This window comes from Arvicola amphibius, chromosome 2 (assembly GCF_903992535.2).
Source record: "Arvicola amphibius chromosome 2, mArvAmp1.2, whole genome shotgun sequence".
Classification (NCBI taxonomy): Eukaryota; Metazoa; Chordata; class Mammalia; order Rodentia; family Cricetidae; genus Arvicola; species Arvicola amphibius.
In genome coordinates, this window is record NC_052048.2 from 100,916,179 (window position 1) to 100,940,417 (window position 24,239).

Genomic DNA, 24,239 nt, shown 5'->3' on the forward strand with positions numbered 1-24,239 from the left:
ACCTTCCACAGGGCAGTGTGCCTTACCCTCTCTGAGGATTTGATGGGGGGAGGGGAGAGAGTGGGAACTTGGATTCGTATGTATAGTGTAAAAGGATAATTTTTCTTTTTTCAATATATGTATATACGCATGTATGTATACAAAGAAAGAAAAAAGAGTTACTTTCAAACTAATTAATATAAGGCATTGTCCCTGTGTGATATGTGGAGCTCCATGATGAGATCATGGAGTGAGTTCTAACTTAGGATTCATTTGGTCTGGAAGTAACTTCTCCCCTTCCTTCACTCCAGCTAGAGCGGCCCACTAGCCTAGCATTCCCAACAACTTCTTCAGAGGCCTGTCTGTTGGCTGTTGCCTAGACCTCCCCATAAAACACACACCCTCCTCGTCTCCACATGCAGATGCACACACACACACACACACACACACACATATGCACTTGCAAACACGCACATGCATGCAATGCAGATGCATGTGCACACAGCACAGGCATCCCTAGCTCGCGGCCTCCCTGGCGAAGCTCCCTCAGCCATCAGCTGCTGTTTATTTCTTCGCCTCCTCATTTGGCTCCTGGGAGGATGTTTCAGCAGACTCTTCAGAGAGAAAGGAAAAAAAATACAATAGCTCATTAAGCTAATGACCCTTAGCCAGGCTGGCTGCTAGCAAAAGGAGGCAGGCAGGGACAATTGCTAGCTTTCCACTGAATTGAGATTGCCTCCATGGCGGGCTCATTTGTTCTCCTCTCCTTTTGTTCCTCAGACTAAGAAGCATGGGGAGGGCAGCTCTACCTGCATCTGTGGGTAAGTTTCAGGCTCAACTTGTCACCCGAGAGTCAGTTTCCTCTGGAAAACAGCCATAGAAGAGATTGGGGTAGCAACAAGGGAGCTGATGTTCAGGTACTGTGCGTTTAGATGCTCGAGGCTTTGTCCTTGATTGGCTCAAGCCCTGGTGTTAGCATTTCCAGAGAACTGGGGCTTGGAGAAGGAGAGATCAGCTGATGGTCTGAATCCTACAAAGGCTCAGGTTAGACCGTACTGCCAGATTCTGACTGCATGCGTTTGTCTGTGTGCCATCACAGTCCAGGCATGTGGCTCCCTGGGAGCATCCTAGGGTAGCTGGTTTCTGTGCAGTATCCAGAGACACGAGCTTCCCATCTCCCTCGATTCTTCCCAGTGACTCAACTGCCTGACCCATCTTTAGTTTAGTATTTCAAATCTTCAGTGCTGTTCTAAAATAGTGATGCCCTGGGCCTGGGGGAAGATGCGTGGCTGAAGTCTCTGCATCACCTTTGTTGCTTCCTAGGGATCTTGTCTTTCAGACCCTTCCCACTGATGAAATGAGAAGACAGAGCTCTGTGCCTCTCCCACCTATTCCAGAACATTCTAGAACAAACAGACACACTGCATTCATTTCCTTCAGAAAATTTGGGAGATCTGAGGAAATTTGTTTTTAAAGGGACAGTGGGGTGGAGCAAAGACTTGAAAACACCAAGTCAAAGAAGAGACTAGCACAGAAACCTATTAAAATCTGTTAACCTCAAGGCTTGCCTATGGATTTCCTCTTTCCCAACCCCAACGAGGAAGTGCATGCATGACATTAACCCTTTCTCTCATGGCTACCTATTGAATGCCATGCTACAGGCTAGGTCCTGGCCTATCTACTTGGCATGTTCTGATTCATTTATGTTTGAGAATACCTTACTGGGGGATGGTAATTATACTATATGTCAAATGAGGAAACTGAGGCAGTCAAGTGACTTATTCCTCAATGGGCTAGTGCCAGCATTTCAGCATGTGTCCTCAGACTCCAGAGATGAGATGAGCTATACCTTCAAAGGAAAACATCCAACATTTACCCCCACAAACCCTACTTTCCCAGAATCAATTGTACATCCATAATTCTAGCATATGAATTTGGAAAAGTCATGCATATATGTGTACAAAGTGGAAAAACATCTCTCTACCATGAGCAACACCCTGAACAGCATTTCTCTGGCAGTACAGTACTGATGCCCCTAACTAAAGTCCCAGGATGTGCCCTATAACTCACTGTATCTGGGCATGACTGGACACACCAGGGTATATCATCATCATCATCATCATCATCATCATCACAACAGTTTGAGGGCTAGAAGAGCCGGCCTCTGAGAACAAACGTACACTGTGTAGGCACTCCAGCACATGATGAAGGAATCTCACTCATTAACATATTGATGAAAGGCTTTGAAAGGTCAGGGCTAAGGGACTGAGGGAAAGAAAGAACATGGTTCTTATGATTTTGCCATGTAGATATGCATGCTCCATGCCAAGCCAAGCTTGGGCATACCTGACAAAGCCAGAGGGTGGGATCTACCACTCCCCACCTAAAAGTGGGCACTAGAGAAGCAGGAGATCTCCAAGCTATTTACCATTTGCTTTAACAGAAGCCAAATCACCAATACTTGCTCCTTGAGAAGTAGAACAGAGACCTAAGAACCATAACTAGGAATAACCGAACTCACTTCAAACCTTTAAGTGTGCACACAGCCTCTTGATAGACCATCTCTAATATTTTGATGGGCATTTAGACCATCTCTAATATTTTGATGGGCATGAAAAACAGATATAGGTATTTTGTGCTTTGTAGCACATGACATGGGGCTGTTATTGGACTTTCATTCTGAGAAACAGAGAATCCACTCATGTCGTAAGACTTGATCATTCATGCCCCTTGTGCAGAGTTTCCTGTCCTGAACTTTGGGACCAGCAAGTCTCAATCACATCATGTGACACTAACGCTGGCTGCATAGTCAGCATCACACATATTGGCAGGGTCTTTGAAGGGTCTTCACCCTATAGGATGCATCAATGCAATGGAGTCTGCCCCTTTTTGCAGCTAGCTAGCTACCTGGGCTGCTTGTTTGCTTAATGAAACCTAGCAAGTCTGGATTGGGACTTCTGTCCAGTTGGGTGCTGTAGTCCCCAACCCACCTCTGCTTCTATTTCTATTTAAAAAAAAATCTAAAAATGCTGTAATGAGCCGGGCGGTGGTGGCGCACGCCTTTAATCCCAGCACTCGGGAGGCAGAGGCAGGCGGATCTCTGTGAGTTCGAGACCAGCCTGGTCTACAAGAGCTAGTTCCAGGACAGGCTCCAAAGCCACAGAGAAACCCTGTCTCGAAAAACCAAAAAAAAAAAAAAAATGCTGTAATGAATCCTCAGATACTCAACACTGAAATGAGAACTGCTAACTATTGAGTCAGTCTATTTTAACTAGAAAGAGACTTTTGTACTTTCAATGGGTTCAAAATATAACCAAGTTATTGGCTGAAAATTCAAGCAGAAATTTAAGACATTGACAAGTATCTAAAACTCACACAACACTTTTTAAACGGTAACAACTTGGATATTATGTTCTGTCTTTTATATGTGAAATAATTTTATTTGGAAATTACTGTATTTCTGTCTTAATAGATTTTAGTTTCTCCTTTTTTAAAAATCACATTGGATAGGACTATTGGGGATAATGGTACATCAGACAGTGTTATCTGGCTCCAAATAAAAATGCTTCTAAAATTTTTACATGTAGCTTAACATTTGATTTATATTTTGAATAGTTAAATTTTTTTTCAGAGTAAAGTAACTTCCTTGATTACTATCAATACTTCTTTAAATAAGTTTTTTTTCTGAAATGTTTTTCCTTCTTCTACCAATTGGATCATATTTATCTTATCACTCTGTCAAAAATGTTATGAAGTGCATTGGTAATTTTGCTGGTGTCAAATGATAACTGTATTGCTATGGGAAAGAATTTATATGTCAAAATTTAAAATGTATATATTTCTGGTTCATATTTGCTGGTATTTTAAGATCTATTTTACTTTCAAGTGTGTGTGTATGCTCACACATGTGAGTACAGGCTCCTGCAGAGGCCAAAGGTGTCAAATCCCAATAGAGTTGGAATTACTTGAGGTTGTGAACCACTCAGCATGGATGCTGGGAACCAACCCGAAGACCTGTGCAATAGTCCCTAATCCGAGTCATCTTTCCATCTCCATCAGTAATATTTTACATGGAGTCTTTCCGCAGTTTTTATCTATTGTCATATATCCATCATCTATCAGGTGACCAGTAATGTGGGCACAAAGGTAACATTCTAGTGCCGACATAGGAATATAATGATCTCAGCACAAAATGTTTGACAAAATGAAGGCTCTATACTTTAACTGATGAATAGACATCTAGATGAAGCATGATCTCTTTTCCCAATTCCCCCAGGCATTAAAAGCCGGAACAGTTCAGTTCTGGCCCTTGACCATATTGCTCCTGCTATATGCCTTATAGGTCCACAAAGCTCCCAGGTTGTCAGTACCATTCTAGACATGGCTGCAATGGGTAAATCCACTCTCATACTCACGAGGCCAATTGCCTCCTTGGTATTTTAGCTTAGGTGTTTTAGTTATTTCAAACTACAAGTGCCTAAAGTTGAGCCCAAGGCTTCTTAGGTAGGTTTCCTGATTCAGTAAATATCTTCATCATAGAGCTAGTTGCTCAAGATAGAAAACTGAGTTTAAGATTGACTTTTAACCCTCTTCTATGCACGAGTTGTCTAATTTTCCAACAAAGCATACTAAATAGGAGCAATATGTAATGCTTCATAATCCAAGAAGTATCATCATTTTTTAGCAAATACCCAGAAAATAAATATAAGGATAGAAAGTTAAGAAAAAAAAAAACCAACTTAACCACTGTGGAATATGTAAAGTAAATGGAAAATATATGCAAAAATCTAACTGGCATTTTATCAAATCTACTAAAAAATATATATGACAAAGATTTTAAGGTGTTTTGAAAGTAGCAGTCTGTATGTACAGGAGAACCAAAACCCAGTGCCATTGTCCTTGGCTGAGATGGGGAGGAACTTGGACTTCCCATAGGGCAGGGAACCCTGACTGCTCCTTGGACTGGAGAGGGAAGGGGAGGGGAGATGGGGAGATGGAAGGGAAGTGGGAAAAAGGGAGGAGGGGAGGAGGGGAAAATTTGTAAAATTATATAATTTAATAAAAAAATACAGAATTAAAAAAAAAAGAAAGTAGCAGTCTGGCGTACTACGTAGACAAGTATGGATACAGAGCCTTGAGGCTTTTACATAGTGGGCTGGGGAGATACATATGTGAAGGAATTAACGTATGAGTTCATCATTAGACAGTGACTTGGATCTGCTTGTTCACTCTGTTCCAGTGAGCATTTGCAAACCCATTTTTAAATGACTGTCCATACTATTTCAGCATGCAGAGTTGGATGTTTTGGTTATTACGTTTTTGTTATTATAGGCAACACAACAATAAAACCTATATGTGTCTGGATTTTATTAGGTATTTCATGTCTGTTTTTAGAATTGATTCCTGTGACCTAAACTATTGACTGTAAGAGGGAACAATTCCTTAAGACTACGTGTGCAGAGCAAGGGTTCTATATGGCCCTGGCTGAGCCTCGGCACCTTTCTTCCATCTACACGTGTTCACCCAAGAACACCGTGACCAGGATCATCCGACCTGGAAACTGAGAGACGATAAGAGATTTGGGGAGTATGACTCTCTGTTCTGCCACGGGGCTGCTTCATTTCTAAGCAATTCCTAGCAACTTGTGGAAACAACTCCTGACAGGAAGTTACAGAGCACCAGCCAACAAACAGTTCACACAGAAATTGGGTTCACTGGCCACTCTCAGGATACCAGACCTCTGACCGGTAGACACGTTGTGGAATGTCTGTTCTTCGGAAGACTCTTTGGTGGGTAAAATATAAACATAAAGCCCCCTTACTGTCCTCTATTGCTTTGTAGATAATTGCAATCTGATTAATGAAAATATACCCACGAGTAAATTAGCCATCTAAATATCCTTCTACTCTGGGAAGTTAGAGTCGCTTAGAGAGAACGAAATAAAAATAAAAACAAAGACCAAAAAAACCCATACGTTCCACCTGAGACCAATTAAATCCAAACTGCTGGAGGTGAAATGTGGGCTTCCGTTCTCTTTAAAGTTTTCCAGTCAACTCTTCTGCAGCCCGAGCTGAGTATTCCTGCCATCTGCCCTGCAGTCCTTTATTCATGAGCATTGCCAGGCCCTCAGTGGTGCAGGCTGCCAAGGAAGGCTTCACGGGGGCAGTGCGACTTGACTTGGACCTCAGAGGAGATGTAGGTTGGGCTGAACACAAGGATGACGTTATACATTACAGGCGAAAGGAATGATGCTAGCCAAAGTAGGTCAGAGAGACAGAGAGGGGAGCAGATGTTGCTGAAGGCAGGAGGGCTGGAAAAGGGATGACTTCAAACCAAGTGAACGGAGGGAAAAAAATGAAAAGAGACAGTGTGGGGCCCAACTTGACTTGAAATGCTGGAGTGTTCAAACCGGTGGTCCCCAGCCCCCACCAGACCCAGAAACACGTTTGTGTGCCTCACACTGTCATTTAGCATCCTAGGCAATGCTTCTATCGGAAGAATTTCACATAAAAAGTCAGACCTGCCAACCGTAGGGTGTGACAGGCAGGAAGCTGAGTCCTTTGGGTGACAGAGCACTCCTCAGTCCCACCTGGGGTGTACTGGACATACACACACAGGCTCACTGAGTCCTCTGGATCCCTTCCTCCTGTTTGGCACAGACCCTTTTGGGGAGGCAGTGTGCGCAAGACAGAGGAGCAGGCGATTGCAGACCCATGACTGTCGTTGCAGTGGCTCATGATGGTGACCTTGGACAGCTTCCCTGACCTTCCGACTACAGTGTGGAAGTGCGGACACCAAGAACAGGAGTCTTGTGCCCTATGAAGGCAAGATGAACCCTGAGATTTGACGGCTCTAGCTGGAGATGGCTTAACCCTGCCAACAAACTGCATGTCTGGCAAGCACGGAAGAGGTAGGTATTCTATCTCCATAGGTACCTGCCCTAAGGAGAAGAGCATTAATGACACCTAGGTCATTAAATTCTACTTTGTCACCATTAAAGAAGTAAATAAATATCACATACTCACAATCATACATGTAGCTTTGGTCCAATATGTAGCCACAGAAATGTCTTCTCTAGAAAGAGCTGCTGACCTCACCCAACTACACCCTACTAGGAAATAAACTTTGCCTGAGGAGCCTGGAGTCAATCTTTAAGGTACTTTCGCATCCCACAGATTCTGAAACGATGCTGTGTGCTCCACTGACCCGGACATCCGTCCATCTGACTGCTGACTTTTCCTTTTTCTTGACAATGTAGTACTTGCAGTCTGGGGCTCTCTAGAGCTCAGCAGAACAACGATGTAGTAATTGCTGATATCGTAACTCAGGCTCCCCAAGTTGCTATCTTTGGATGCTAAAATTCTTATTAGGACACCAGCAGGGTCTCTGAAAGCCTGAGGAACACTGGCTAAGCTTCCCTTGGCTTGTTGAGAAGAAGCAGTAAGGGAGGGCAGGGGGGTTCTGCCAACCTGGGCATGGTTTGATAGATGCTGCAAGTTTCACCACCCAGAGACTTAGTGTGAAGACAGACAGCCCTGTGTCCCATGCCTGGCATTTTTGCCCCACTTGGGCTAATTCAACACTCAATATGTCCAAACGGTTTCCAGCCTGTGCTGAGTAGTTTGTCCTAGATCCACGCTTGGAGAACCACTGTTCCATAACACTTAGTCTAAACAAAACTAACCCTTCAGTGTGCCTGGTTGCTCACACCACAGTGGGGGCTCTTCTTCAGTCCCCTCTCGGATCTCTGTTGCTTCCAGCAATGGGCGAAGAAGAACAGGTAATATAGCCAGCACCTGGAACTGCGGTCATCAGGCAAGAGGTTCCTGCTATAGTCAGCTTTGGCATCTGTGTTTCTCCTCACTTGCAAGTCGCAGCCAATCTCAGGTAGAATGCCTCCCCTAGTGGGACAGCTTCCCCAGATCTCCTCTCCGACTTGGGGCTCTCCCAAACCTTACAACTGGAACAAACCCTGACCACCGTAAATCACCACAGCAAGTACCTGCCTTCCTCTGGGCTCTGATGTTCCACCCCGGCTTACCAGCATCTCTGAGCATGCGCTGTAACATTTGTATTACTCACCTGCCACACCCTGGAAGATGAGAAGTCTGCAAAGCCGGGTTAATGCAGGTTATTTGCAAAAAGCATCTTTGAATCTCCTTTTAGGGCTGGAGATTTAGCTCAGGGCTGGGGAAATATTTGCCTAGGATGTTTGAGACTCTGGGTTCTACCTCAGAACCACCAAAAAAGCAACACACACACACACACCTCTCAGAACCTCCTTTCACTTATGTATCTGCCTCCAATGAACATTGTAGTAAACTATGATCTTGCCAACACACACACTCACACGCGCACGAGTGTGTACACACACACACACACACAGAGAGAGAGAGAGAGAGAGAGAGAGAGACAGACACAGAGACAAAGACACTCATATCCATCTGCCGTACTTTGAAAGAAAATGGCTCTCAAAGGGAGTGTCACTATTAGGAGGTGTGGCCTTTTTGGAGGAAGTGTGTCATTGTGGGGGCGGGCTTCGAGTCTCAAACATGCTCAAGCATTGCCCAGTATCTCAGTTCACTCCTGTTGTCTTGGGATCAAGATGTAGGACTCTCAGCTACTTCTCCAGTACCACGTCTGCCTTTTTTCTATCATGTCCCACCATGGACAATAATGAACTAACCCTCTGAAACCACAAGCCACCTCAATGAAATGTTTTTCCTTTATAAGAGTTGCCATGGTCATGTTGTCTCTTCATAGCAATAGAAACCTTAACTAAGATACCATCTACATAAAAAAAAAACCAAGAACCAAGCTCCAATAGATAATCTGAGAACAGAGTAACCAGAGCTCTAAACACAACCAGATTCTGGAGGAACTTTGATTCAAAATGGAGGAAGCATCCCCCCCCCCCCCAGGTTTCCCTTTTGCTTTGAGTTGTGATGGTGTAAGACTCGAAGCCTATGTGAGCGGTATGCATAAATGGTGTCTGTGTGTGCATGTGCATGTGGGGGGGAGGAGAGAGGGGGAAAGAGAGGGAAAGAAGAAAGAGTGGGGAGAGAAAAAGGGAAGGGGGAGGAGAGTGTTCTGCTTCTCTTTTTGGCTCTGGCTTCTGTTTTTGGTTAGATCTTTAGTGAGTCCATTTGGTGTGATTCTTACAGACGGCAGGAAAGGGCATTAGTGAACCCATGTACCTGATCATCTCCAGGGCACCAACATTACAGGACTAAAGTCTTGCATTTCATTAAGTTAGAAGATTAGTTATCCGATAATGGGGTGCAAGAACTTCTCTAGACCAGGGGACCAAACACATCACAGGCTTTTCTGGTACCTGACCTTCTGTGGTTTTTCTAGGACGTCTTAGAAAAACGTGTTGCATTTGCAGTTGGATAAACTAGTGTAAAGTCACAACATGTCCATTAAGCAGGAATGAACTGGGGTCACCTGTGTCCCATTAAAGGTGATTTGCTACTTAATTCCTGTGGTAAAATTGGAACTGTTAGGCCCAGTGGTGGAAGGGAAAGAGATGACCATCACAAGGTTGATTGACATGCTAACTACTCAAAGTTTGGGCCAAGTTTATGTCCACCAGTTGAAGTGCGGTAGTGCTCTGAGACCACAGAAAAATAGTCATTCTAGAATGTTCATTCCTCCTAGGAATGACATCAGTTCCTAGGAAGAATCTCTTCCCATATAACTTGTGACCCTATCCCTTTGCACATGCATAAAGGTGCTTAATAAGTGTAGTCTTCACTTATGACTTGGGTTTCTACAAACAGCTGTATTAAGTAATGTTAATGATTGTATAAGCTCATAAAATTGAAATTCTGACCTTGGTTGTTTACTTAATTAGTTAGCTGACACCTCATTTTCTGGGTTCTTGAATTCCTTGAGAAGACAATGAATCAAATATGCCTCACATTAGAGGAAAATGATATTATTCCCCAAACTGTGGCAATCCTACTGTAATCTTTGGATGATGCTAAATTTGCTAGATTTGCCTAGAGGGGTACAGTCTGTAAGTGTCTTGCAAGTTTGAGAACCATTGTGTGATTTCCCAGAACCACATTAAAGCCAGTACTGGAAGCACATATCCATCATCCCAGTGCTGGGGAGGTGGAGGCAAGAAGATCCCTGAGTCTTCCTGGGAGCCCATGCAGCTAGATCAGTGTGCTCTCTAGAAGTCTCAGAAATACAGTGGAGAGTGACTGGGCATGACCCTCTGGCCTCTAGATGTATGCATGTGTACATGAGCACATAGACACACACACACACACACACACACACACGCACACGCGCACGCGCGCGCGCACGCGCAGAACTCACTCTCAAGAGCAGTAGGAATCTGGGAATGCACTGTCAAGGCTCAGCAGTGCTAAAGAATGCATCCCATCCTAAAACACAGCTGACAGCATGTATCGGGCAAATCCCTTCCCGCCACCCCAGCCACTTCATTTTCATTACCTAGTATTTTAAGAGTCATTATCCTTTAATATGATCCTCAAATTATCCTCCAAGCTAAGGTAAATGCCGGCTGCTTTTGCCATTTGATTTCTTTATAGAGCCACATAGCTGATGGCCACAAAGCCACCAACAAAATTGGTTCAGAAGCACAGAACAGAAAGCATTGTTATCAAAGCCAACCTGGTTCTTTCACTTTGGTGGACAAGTTGCAAACAGATTAACAGACAATCATGAGCTAGAGGTGGGAAGACTATAAAATCTTTCATTTCAACTTCCTTTGCCTTCCCTCCTCAGCTTCGGTTGTTCCTTTGTAAACTTTTTTTTTTTTATTATTATTTAGCGATTACTTCTTCAGCTGGCAGTCCGTGGCAGATGCCAGTCAAACGGCAGCAGTTTATTGGGTAGTTACGAGGGTGAAATCAAGTAGCCATTCTGCTAATCCCTTTACAAGGAAATAACTTTCCACATAAACAGTGGAACTTATGTGGCCATTAGCAGATGCTCCATCAAGCGACCAAAAATATACACATTTAAATTCTTAAGCACAATCTATGAACACCACGCAGATGGTTTCCAAGAAACTGTACCTAAATTGATTACGATAAAAATGATCTGCTGCGATTGTTTCTGTCAAAAGGGAGAAGAGAATCTGTCCCAATGTGTCGCTCTGCCCACTCATGCAGAGAACCCAGCTGCTGGGACAGATGTTGCTCTAAGCACTTTATTTTAGGGTCATTAAAATGGTTACAGGGGTTAGTCATTCAGTGTTTTATAAATTGTGCTTACTAGCTGAGCTCAACAGATGCGACGAAACTTGTTTGTGGTGGATCCGAGGCAGAGTTTCACAGCAGACCCACCCTGGGCTCAGATGCAGGGAACGAGGAACAAATGGGAAGGAGCAATTGAAACAGAAAAGAGCACAGAAACCCTGGTATCTCTGACGTGGCCCGCGTTTTCACGCAGATCGATCTGTTTATAGTGCTGGCTGAGGTGCGTCGTCCCTGACTGTCCTGGTGAAGCTGTCTCAGAGCCATGCCTGTGCTCATCCACCTAAGGAGTTTGGGATCGTGTGCTTTTGCTGTGTAACTACAGAGTTTAAGTCAGCCCCCAACCTCCGATTTTACTAAGTGTCAAGGCAGATCTTCCTAATGCTCCTGGAACCTTCTCCTTTGAAGATGATGGTTTCTAAGCTTTTCGGAGAATACGGTTCAGCTGTCCATCACACATCAGGTCCTACCCATAAGGCTATGCTTTCTCATCATGATGAAAGCCAGTACACCAACCCAAACCCAGGTATCACGCCTAAGTCAGTCTCTGTGCAATGGTGGCTTAGCCATGAGACTGGGAGGGTAGCTATCATCATGGGAACTGTCAGCCTCTTCTGACCACTGTTTAAACAAGCAATCCTACATTCCCTTAGAAGCTGGGATCAGGTCTGACTTCCCCTTAGAAGCTGGGGTACAGGTCTGGTTCTTCCTGAGAAGCTGGGGTGCAGGTCTTGCAAATGGTATACAATAGGAAACCCACATTCACGGAAGACAATCTGATCAAGGCTGAAGGGAGAGAGGTTTAAGACACAAAGGATGGGCTGCGGGTGGGCCTAGGAAAGCTGGCTTTCTAGAGTGGACCAGCTAGAAGCATTGTGGGGGAAGTTGCTGGTCAATGAAACTGAGACAGGTAAAGGCAGGGACTATGTGACATGTAGAGGCTCTGCAGAGTTAAAAATAAAGAAATAAAATATTACGGCTATACATGAAGGCAGATGAGAAGACGGTACAACACAATATTTTCACAAGTCATTTGGGAGGGAGCGGGGAGATCCCTATAAGGAAAGAACATATTTGACAAGCTCAAAATTAGGTAGTGTCTCCATACCCTCACTCAGTTGAGATCCCTACAGCCAAAGCTCAGAATTTGAAGTAATAAACATCTGATTTTGAGGATTCAGTGGAATGACGCATACTTCTTCCCGGGTAATTAGTGTGTGGCCTACTTCATATTTCTAGAAAAACTACTTATTTCTGTGGTAATACTGGGAAGCACAAATCCCCATCCACCAGCTTCTATGGTAGGCTATTCGGGAATCAGCAGGAAAATTTCATTGATTTGTCCTTAGCCAGGGTCACCATCAGACACACCAAGAGAGAGTTCCATACCCCATGCCCAACCAAGCTCTCAGAAGTCACGTGCCTGGAGGACTGAGAACCTACAGCAGGGAATCTATGGAGTCTAAGCTAATTCAACTTGAGAAACAATGCTAGAGGCCTTCTGGAATAAATAGCCAGACCTTAAGGGTACAGAGAAAAAACCTGTCACTTCTGGTTGAAATACTGAACTCAGAGATGGAGACCAGTTGGCCTCTATACTTCCCATATCAATACCTTTGATGTTTGCATCTGGGATTGCTAAATTCTCCTCCTTCCCTCTCGCTGTCTTCAGTACTGGGCATCGGCCCAACAAGGGTTTGTGGGATCCTGGTCTGTGCTCTTCCAGGGTCTCTGCTCCACTGTCACTATACATCAGCTTCCTCTCTCTGCGCTGACCACTTGCTATACTCCGTTCCTTTCCTGCCTCTTCTCTATACACTGCATGAACTTGGCAAGGCCAGGAAGAAAGGGGAGATCCCTGACTACGAGAGTCCTAGGCTTCCGGCCATGAAAGGTAGGCGAACAGGCAATAAAACCAAGTGATGAGAACTCAGGGGAGCTCAGATGGACTGAAGAAGCAACCTAGATGGGGAAGATGCTGTGTATTGGGTCTAGGGAACTTCCAGAACTTGAACTCAAAATGAGATTTCAACCAGGAAACCTTGGTTAAACGATCTCTCCATCCTGTTGAGAGACTAGGAGTTAGACAGAATCCCTGGTAGGTACGTAGGGAGAGAGGCCATGAATAGGTAATAAAGATGGTGAAATTCCAAGATGGCTGGCTTCTTCCTCACCTTCCTAACTTGAGATCAAAACCTGGCCACTTCAAAGATTTTATAGGCTTTTGTTTCCTACCAGCAGGCCCCCTGATGATGGACTGGCTTGGAAAGTTCAAGGCCTGCTCAGGACATGCCACATAAGAGTTGCTGCCCAATCATCCTACATTACAGGAGGAAACTACTTCAGAGGCTTTAAAACCCAAGCCCTCAAGAAGAGACCAGATTTTTAGCTTCCTGAGTCTCCTCTCTGCTTAGCAGAGGGTTTTTTCTCTCTATGTCTTCTTCATGGGTGTGTTTCCTCACCCCCAATGAATACATTTCTTCAACTGCTGATTTTGTCTGGGGTGATTGGGGCTTCTCTGTTGCTACCTGTTTTGCTTCAGTTTTTTTTCCTGCCTTTTAATTCTTTAACTGGAAGAACAAATGAATCCAATCAAGACTCATAGCTGGTATCACTTTCTTCCTTATATTTCTCTCATTTTGTTTTCTTCTGTGGCAGAGAGAATGGACAGAGCAAATTGTATTCTATGAACAGGAATGATGCCCAAAAGCCCATGGCTGAGAGGACAGCCATCTTTAAGTCTGCATGTGGAACAGGAAATAAAAATTGAAGAGCAAGGATTATGCTACAAAGTACTTAGATCCACCCTAGGTTCTGGGAAAAAGAGAGGATGATGAAATCCAACCCCAGAATGAAGCTGCTGTGGAAATGAACGCCATAGCTGGCTACTGCCCTGGACAGTTGGACAGAAACCAGGGTTTCTGGGATCTCTGCTCGTGTTGCTGGTGGGTTTGAATCTAACAAGGATGCAACTCTCAGGCTGTTCTAGAAATAATCTGGGCAGATGGTGGTCCCTCACTCAGAACAAAATGGTGAAACAACTAATAGGAGCATTTGCAAACATCTTAGCACATCAACAGGTCTCCGGAATGGATTGCTGTAGGGCGTGAACTGTTGCCCCACTGGTCCTGCTCCATGGATGGTGTGTGATGGGACACAGACCATTCACCCACATTTACCAGGCAGTGTAGAAGCCACTTAGCATGCCTGAGTCAAAGATCCCTCCTATCTAATTACCATAGAGTAGGCAATGTGCCTTCTCCCCTTTGCTAAGAGTCTATTAACTTATCTAATCATGTTGACTTTGATGTGGGAGTTGGTTATGAGTTTGTAAAACAAATACAATCCATGCACTACTCATGGTATTTGTGATCACATGAATGAGGTAATTTAAAGAATGGCTGGTGTGGGAAACCCCTCTGTGTGCTATGAATATGTTTTATTACTATTGGTTAATAAAGCTGCTTTGGCCTATGGTAGGGCAGAATATATGTAGGCAGGAAAACCAAACTGAATATAGGAATAAAGGAGGGGGAGTCAAGGGAGATGTAAGCAACTGCCAGAAAAAGGTGTGAAGTATCAAGTTCAAGTATCATGGTAAAATTTAAACTAATAAGAAATGGGTTAAATTGTAAGAAGTAGTTAATAATAAGCCCGAGCATATAGGCCAAATAGTATATAATTAATTGTAAGCCTTTGAGTGGTTGTTTTAAATGTGGCTGTGGTACCAGATGGGGCATGGATCCACAGAAGACATAAAAAAGTTTTAAAAGAGTTCTAAATGCAGAAAAATGTAGCCCTCTGGGCTTGTCTCTCCTGCCAGCCATAGTGGAAAGATGCATCTTTCAACAGCTGTCTGCAAGATGGAGCTGGCCACCAGCTGTCATGAGCTAAGTTGCCTGGTGGGTTTCTACAGTCTCACACAGGCCTTGGTACAGAGAGGCTAATCAGTGTGGCAGATTTAGCTTTTGCTCACACAGAAAAAGTTTGTGGGCTGGCTGCATGCTACCTAATGTCAGCATCAGAGGCAGGGGTAAGCATGAAGCTCATTGCTACCTCTGCCATGTTAAAAAGCTGAGCAGGACAAAACCAACAGCCAAAGCAGAAACTCTGATCCTAACCACACCTGTTTGCACAGATACGCAATAAAGACAGATCCAAACAAAAAGAAAACCCTCTAAATGGTTGCACTGTGTTTAATAAATGTACGTAGGCTTTAAAAAGAAAGAAAATGGGTATAGGAAGTTATAGAAAGAAATCATTTTTAAAAATATAACCAAGTCTTTAAGGAGACAGCAAAAATAAAAGTATAATAAGGCACATAAAAATGGAAAATACAAAAGACAGTCTGGGTTATGTATACTATTGTGTTTTCTTTGAATTTTTGAATGTTAATGATCTAACTGCAGAGAGACATTTGGCATCTTAACTTCAAAATTTGAGCCTAAGGATATGTTGCTTTGGAAAAGAGGTTCTGCTTTTGTTTCCACAGAAGATGAGAAGCCGGGGATTCCTTCCAGGCCAAAATGGTTTGATCTAGTAAGACTCCCTGAGAGGTCTTCATGGAACAATGGCCCAGGTGATCTAACATCCTAAAAAGCAACTGACTGAGACGACACAGCCTCATAGATTACTACAGCTAAGATTTAACCATAATGCTAAATTTTCTCAGGATCCTCATAAGATTACCAGTGCCCCAATCAGCAGGAAGTAGTATTGAAAACTACATCCAAGTTCCAATAATATTGTTTATAAATATTTGTTCTTATTTAAAGGGGGCTGGTTACAAATCGTTAATGGTCATAGTCAATTTCTTTCTAAAAGAAGAAAAGGGGATATGATGTAGAAATGAAAAAGAGGTAGATTATTGAATATAAATCAAACCAAAAAACAACTGTTAATCTCAAAATGCTTTATATTGGCATAGATTTTGGTTTATCAATACAGATATAAGGTCAATTTTGTTATACTATATATTTCTACTCTTGTTTAAGGTATTATGTTTATGCAGCTCATTTTAAAATGTCATTTATAGTTAAGAAATACAAATTAATAGTTATCTATAATAGTCAAACTTATAGTCATATTAGTTAGGTTTCCTAGATATGCAGAGATATATTTCAAATAGATAAGTAATCTTTAACATTTCAAAGACCTACAGAATATGGCATTTAAAATGTTTTAAGAACTTAGATTTTTCTTAACAGTGACAGATGTCTGCTCCTGGCAGTACCAATTACTTCAAGAGGATGATGGGCATCAAAAAAGCTCCTTGTGGAGTTTGTTTTCAATGTGGCAAGACTAGCCATTTGGGCAAGAAACTGCTCTTGCCTGGACTGCTTGACAGTGTGCTGTATAAATGGGACATGCAGACTCAGAAAAGTAACTGCTGAACTTGTTAAAACAAGAGGGGAAGTCTTTCATGGTTCCTGCTTCATTGAAGAGTCTGACAAATATTCTGCAGGACCTAGAAGAAAATAATTGACAAACTGCCAATATATGTGGGCTGTTTCAAATTTCCTGCTTTAATGATATGTCTGCCAGACATTCTAGGTTGAAGATAGATGTCCCAATGTTACAGAAGAACTTTGGGTGACTGTCCAGGCAGCAAGATATCTGTCATTTCTAGAGTTTTGGAAGTTCCTTACAAAGCACTTCCTGTTTACTTAGGTAATATTATATCCTTCTGGAGTCTTTGATGGAGTTGAAGACTAGATAGTTATAGTTTTCCTTAGTTTTGATAAAGATAAATTAGATATGAAACTTTTGATTCACAAAAACAGGATAGATGGTAGATTATTTTCTTTAATTTTGCCAGATACAAATATACTAAATACTGTAACTGTAATACTCACTTAATAACCAGTTTGTTATATGTAATTTTACTATGTTAAAGTTACAACCTTTTTTAGTTAGACAGAAAAGTAGAGATAATTTGGGATGCCCCTCTGTATGCTATGACCTATGGCAGGGCAGAAACTAGGTAGGCAGGAAAGCCAAACTGAACACAGTGAGAAAGAAGGCAGAGTTGAAGGAGATGCAAGCAGCTTCTGGAGAAACAAAATATGAGGCAACAAACCATGAGCCTTGTGATAAAATGTAAACTAATAGAAATGGTTAATTTAAGTTGTAAGAGCTAGTTAATAATAAGCCTTAGCTAATAGGCCAAACAGTATGTTATTAATATTAAGCCTCTGAGTGATTATTTTAAAAGTGGCTATGGGACCAGCTGGGTAAGAAACCTCCAATTACAAATGGCCTTAGAACCTCATCCCTTTTATATTTATCGTTTGGTAGGATTTTGATGACTACATATATAATTGTCTCATGGAGTCACATTGCATTTCACTCCTCTGTTAATGCAACATGGAAACCAAGTGACAACAGCAAAAGAACCTCAGTTTGCCCAAGAATTTGGCATAGTGTCTGTGCTAGGATTTGCACAAGAGTCTGTACATTAGTCATATGTAAACTTCAACTTGGGAACTTCTGGAGATAACCTTATGAATAGTCATGCTTTGGGACAACCAGAAATGGGGTGCCTGTGGCAGCGGAGAGGACTACTCTATCATCAAACAGGAAGCTAAAATTAACCCTGCCTTCCTTAAGACGTTTGGTCAGGCCTTTGCCACAGCAACAGAATAATGACTAATAGAAAATTTTCTAGATACTGGAGTGGGAGAAAATGGCATAACTTTTAGCTCCTAGAATCTTCAGCTCATAATTAAATATCATACTGGTCACCAGGTTCAGCTTCCTAATTTTTATAAAGAATCTTTGTGAAGAGAAATAATTATTTTTTTTCTCAGTATCTTAACCCCTGAGAGAGTATTCCATGTATAATATACAGATATTGTGTACACACACACAGGGTGAGAGTAGATACACATCTACAAATCAAGCGCACTTCTTTTATCTTAGCCTGTCTTTCCTGCTGTCTACCCATGGATATGCACATGCTCCATGAAATCTACTACAGATGTTGAGGCCAGAGTCCATGGGATGTATCTGAGTGGTCAGCTCATCTCCTTTCTATTGCCAAATAAAGATTTCAAATTCAAACTTTTCAAATTCTGGTAGGGTACAAAGAATGTGGAACAAGCCTCATCTTGTAAGGGGAAAGCATTAGTCCCAAAATAGGTCAAAACCACAAGGTCTGACATGTCATAGTCACTTAACACTGAGGAGACTGATTCCTTCTCCAGTTTTCTTTATTCAGTTTTCAGCAGTTCTTTCTGGATGTTAGGATCCTGTTGAATCATGGGCTTTCCACACAGCTGGACTGGCTCATATACATACATTCATACATACATACATACATATGTATATGTGAATATATAAAAACTTTTATTATATAACTTTAATTATACGAAAGTTTTATATATGTGTATATATAACATGTATATTATACACATATAAAATAAAGTGGTTTATATAAAAGTTATACGTGTGTCTATATGTAATATATACTTTTAGGGAGTGGTGTAAAACACTCTTAGTATTATTTGGGTGTTCTGAGTTCAAACTCTTCAGCTTTGAGTTCTCTACACAATAAGGGAGCTGGATTCATTAAGAAGTAACTACAGCAGAGACTAAGCAACCCTTCTTGAGGATTGATCAACAGTTAGTGGTAGCTAACGGAGAAGACATTATGAGACACCCACCTTCCCTGAGCATCTATAGGCAGCTAATGGTTGGTGGTAGGAGGGAAGACATTTCCTTCAGTGGCATATCCACTGGTAAGGTGCCCATGCTCCTGTAAATAATTCCTGACCCATGTTCCTCTAAGTAACTCCAATTAAACCCATTGGTTCACAGACAGAAGATAGGAAAGCTGAAGAAGAAAGGGCTCAATGGGAGTGAGAAGGGGACAAAAGAGGATACTGGCATGGGAATATGATAAAAATACATTTCTTTTGGGTTTTTCGAGACAGGGTTTCCCTGTGGTTTCTAGAGTCTGTCCTGGAACTAGCTCTTGTAGACCAGGCTGGCCTCGAACTCAGAGATCCGCCTGCCTCTGCCTCCCGAGTGCTGGGATTAAAGGCATGCGCCACCACTGCCCGGCGTCAAATACATTTTTATGCATATATGAAACATAATAATGAAATCCACTATTATGTATAATTAATATATACCAACCAAAAAATCTTTTTATAAAAGGAAAAAGGAATCTTCATTATGATGAAACTGGGGCTGGTGAGATGGCCAAGCCTGAAGACCCAACTTGAGTTCAGTCCCTTTCAGACAGGAGACACACGCTGAGTGAGTTTCACAACATTTGTAGGCTAACAAGGTATATGTGGAGACAAGCCATTAGTGTGTTTAGAGTCCGTGAACAGCGTACCAGTACTGGAGTGCTCCGCGCGCATGCTCCTAACAACCTTAGGGTTCCCAGTCCTTCCCATGACCTCCAGTTGAACTCTGCCCACACTGTGCTCTTCTGCACGTCCCATCTCCCCTACGAACTCCAATTTCCTCAAAGGCGGTGACTGAGTTCCACTTTGTTCTCAGTCTCCTCTCCACACCACAGCACAGTCAGTCTTGCCCGGTGGGCGCTCAATCAACAGCGAGCGAATCGCAATCAAACGAGATAATTGCAGCCTTCGCTTTGGAGGGAACCATGGGCCCGAGATGAAACAGCTCGGGAAAACAAATTGACACACAGAGGTAACAGATGGTAGTGGGGTTTAGCTTCTGCATATGACCCGTATTCAAGAAATATGGTGGCATCAGGGCATGCGTTGAGATTATTCACTCTGTAACGGTGTGAAACCAACATAAAAGAGTACAGGATCCGATTTATTAGGAAAAGCGTCACACTTCTAAAAACGTGCCCCGCTTATGCAGAAATAGGCAAGTGAAGAGAGTTTGAGGGATAACCCACCAAATTATGGCCCATTTCTTCCAAACCTTAGAAGGTGTTATGGTCTCCATTTGGCAATACCAGAGTATCATGCAGCGGTTATTTTTAGTTATAAGGAAAAATCTTAATTTAGAAAATAATTGATATGGTTTCCAAGGGTGACGCTGTTTGGAAGAGGTCACCAGGGGACTTGATGAGATTGCTCACCAGCAGTCCTCATAGGCAGAGGTGGTGACGACAAGAACGGTGTGCAGGACCAGTACATGTGAGGACCGTGACTGTGTGCCCCGCCCCAGTCTTTTCTTGATCTCATGGCTTCTGCTAACAGCCTTCATGATCTGCCTAATATGATGGAAAGGCAGGTTCCCTGATCCGCCTTCATGACCGGTGTGGCGGGTGTTGGAGCCAGCTGGAAATGTTACCCATCTGCACACGGGAGTGCGACACGGCTTCATCTGAAGCCCTAAAGTAATTGTGAGGTGCTGACTGACAAGCGTGCTTGTCCTTTACAGAACTTTGGCCTAGAATATTTTCCACCTCAACAAAAACAAAACACACATTAAAAATGCCCCCAGATAAAGAGATATTGGATTTAAAATCCCCATGAAAATGACTCAATTCCCAACCATCTCATTACATTTTCTTCCATAAGTTTTGAAATAAGGTGGAAAAAAGTTGTCAGGAGTCCTAATTGAATGATAAATAATATAATAAATGAACGTATGCAATGCTGAAACACTCATAAAGAGGGATTTTTTTCCTTGTTCAAAATACCTTTTTTTGTTGTTTTCTGTTGTAGATGACCTTGTAAAAATCTAGAATAAACAGAAACCAGCGTAGGAAACAGTCACTGAAACTTTTCACTGGGGGCTGCTGCTTGTGACAAACACGCTGGGACTCCGGCAAGTCACACGGACAGTGTCAGGCAGCACATGGCACGCGGTTCAGAATTAAACCAGCCCATTTCTCTGATCCCCGAAGACCTCCGGGATTGACAACCAGAGACAGATGGTCTGTTGCAATGGCTCCGGTGTGAGGCCAGAACCTCCACGTAGGTGAGCCCTCTCCTTGCCAGGCCTTCATCTGGGCTCCCTGCAATGCACCCTGAGAACGTCTCTGCCAAAGGAACTCTGATGACAGGAACTTGGGGTTGTGGCTGGAGGGCAGCTTTGAGCCTGGCATGGTAACCTTGACGTATGACCTGGGGACGAATCTGGGTGGAATGGAACTCTTCCAATGGGTTGTGTGCTGTTTGAGCCTCGTAGGCCTGGCTGGGGGGGAAGGATGGCTTCTGTTTCTTTGGCACAATGCTCTCTGCTTCGGCATTTCTTTTGCCATTAATCACATTAGAATGGTCTGAGAAGCATCATTTGATTTTAAAAAAAAATAAAGGTTGTTAATAACGTAGGGGGAGGTTATGGGGAAGGTTGTTAAAATGATTAACAGAGGAAAGCTATGAAGACGATCAGTTTTTAGGTTTTCTATGAAGTCCTAGGTGTGTGTGTATGTGTGTGTGTGTGTGTGTGTATAATGAAATGTATGTTATATATACATACATATAATTATATACATAATCTATAATAGCCATTATAATTCTCCACACTGATGACATCAAATAGAAATTTATGAATTTTCAGCATCTTGCTATATAATAACATAAAGTCTTTTAATATCTTTTAAGAAAAATGTGATAAGAAAGTTTGGGGAGTTGCCATAAGTCCCCAAACTTCTCAAGTGAGATCAGCGAGGCAGTCAGATGCTGGAGTGATAACCCAGAAAATCTGCGCCTTCTATGTTTAGAAGAAGTGATATTTGTGAATATTTACCACAGTGCTTATGTGCACTAAGTTTGCAATAACTGACTGACAGATCCCACACTGAACTTCAGAACCAAGGAACCACTGGGCACCATCCTGCTTCTGCGCTCTCGACTGTGTGGCTTGCACACTGCGATTTCGCATCTCTTCCATTTTTCCTTTGGCTAACTCCTGAACTTATGGAGAATCCTCTTAAAGAAGCCATCCCTGACTTTGGCATGTCCGTCTTCAATTTGTACACAAAACCTTTCTGACTCAACGAATCTTTCCGCTCTGGTGATCAAACCACTGATTCTCTGAATCCTACACTCTCAGTACCCTGTCCTGAATCCATCCAGTCTCCTCCTGATGAGGATCTAAATAACAGAATTCAAGTACAGTTTAAGATAAAAAGTGGGGGAGATCTGGTACAGCTCTTGACAAAATTATTCAATTTAACTTAAATTGTGTATATGGTACGAGGTAGGTGTGAAGTTTTTTTATCTTTGACTATCTGGAAGTTCTAGTACCATCTGACATAAATACATTTTATTATGCAAATCACACTTTCATTCAAGTAAAACTCAAAGAGAATAAAAAATGGTGTATATGGCCTGCCCATTTGCTAGTATTTGCCATTGTTCTTGGGCCCCTTTTGTGTTTATGAGTAGAACGATATCTGACTTCCATGTTGTTTCCTGTATTTGCTTAGAACAATCCAATTTCATCCACTGAAAAATACATAAATAAAATTTAAAAAATAGTAATTTTGGAAAGGGACTCGATCTAACAATTATATGTAAAAAGCAAACAAAACCAAAAAACCCTTCTTTGAGGGCAAGATAGAGAAATGAGCAAGATTGAAAAATGCTCCTAACAGGGCACTGTGAACTTGGCCATATTTTATAGCCATATTGGCTGATTTATTCTTAATGGAAGTACCAAACATGTTTAAATTTTAACTTGAATGTGAATTATCTATTTGTCTAAAACAATTTTAGAAGGTGTTATAATAAGACGTGAAAATTTGAATACTGACCACTGAAGTAAACTGCTTAGTTTGACACATTTTCAACAAAATACGTGGGAAAATGGACAAAATATGTCCAGTTACTTTTTCAGATGTTGGCCCATGGTAACTGACTGTAATGCTTGAGGTGGGAAACACAAATAAGCGGAGTCTTAGGAGTAACCCGATCTTCTTCCTAGAGGTGCCTAACCTTTGCATTGCTGTTGTTTGTTTGACAGAGAAAGCCAAACAGAGGTGGAGGTCTTCATCGAGGATGCAGAAACCACGAAGTGTGATTGATGGCTGTCCAGGAAAGAATCCCATAATGAGTTTTGAAGAGTTCACAGCTATTCCAACAAAAACGCCACAAATAAATCCATGTGCATGTGTGTGCACATGTGTGTATATGTGTGTATGGATGTATCATTGTATGTTCATGTGCCTATGTGTACATGTATGCATGCAAATATGTTTATGTGTGCGTGCATGCATGTATCCACTTATGTGCATGCATTCGTGTGTTTGTGTGTATATGCATATATCCACTCATGTGTGCATATGTGTGCATGTATAAGTGTGTGTGTATGTGTGTGTGTGTGTATGTGTAAAGGTACCTCATCAAGTCTGTGGCTGAAGTCAACTCTTCATGTATAAAGTTTGGATACAGGAAAAGGCAACAGCTATAGACTGATCGATCCCCAGAGCACATACAGAGCTGAACGTCCAACCAACCATAGGCAAAATGAGCTGATTGAATACCTGGAGCATCCAGCAGAGACCGAAATAAACATGTTATGGAAAGAGCTAAGTTATCCCTTGAATAAAGTTTGTTCTCTAAGAAAAATCAAAATTAAGTCCAAAATAAGCATATTTAAACACACACACACACACACGCCTCACATCTCAACTGTCTTACTAAACAGAGTCAACCAGTCAACCAGCCTTAAAGGAAAAACACAAATAGACATCTGATGCTCATGACATTAACATCACATTGTGCCATCCTTGAGTGCATGGCACACACCTTTTTTTTTATTAATTAGCTAAGAGAAAGAGTTGGTCCAATCAGCTATCATCAGACTATCTATTCAAGATTGTAAAACTGTTAGTGTAAGGATGCTAAAAGACTTAACGGACAACATGAACATAATCACTTAATAATTTAAAGGGTTATGATAACATCTCATGGGATGTCAAATCTGGAAAGTTACCTAAATGCGAAATCTTCTATAGGATCTTCATTTCAAACTAAATACCATGGAAGAAAATATTAAAGTTCTTGAAATCCAGGTAGAGGTTATACAAACTGAAACACAAAAAGAGAAAAAAAATGCCTGAAAATAGTCAGAGAATCTCGG

General features: G+C 42.2%; 1 long non-coding RNA gene across 1 annotated transcript; it reads left to right on the plus strand.

Annotated features, from left to right (window-relative positions):
• Positions 1-769: 769 nt before the first annotated feature.
• Positions 770-23,330, plus strand: LOC119807623. Its single transcript, XR_005284320.1, has 4 exons — positions 770-800; positions 5,374-5,768; positions 6,709-6,889; positions 23,121-23,330. It is a non-coding gene; the product is annotated as an uncharacterized LOC119807623 (long non-coding RNA).
• The last annotated feature ends 909 nt before the right edge of the window (positions 23,331-24,239 follow it).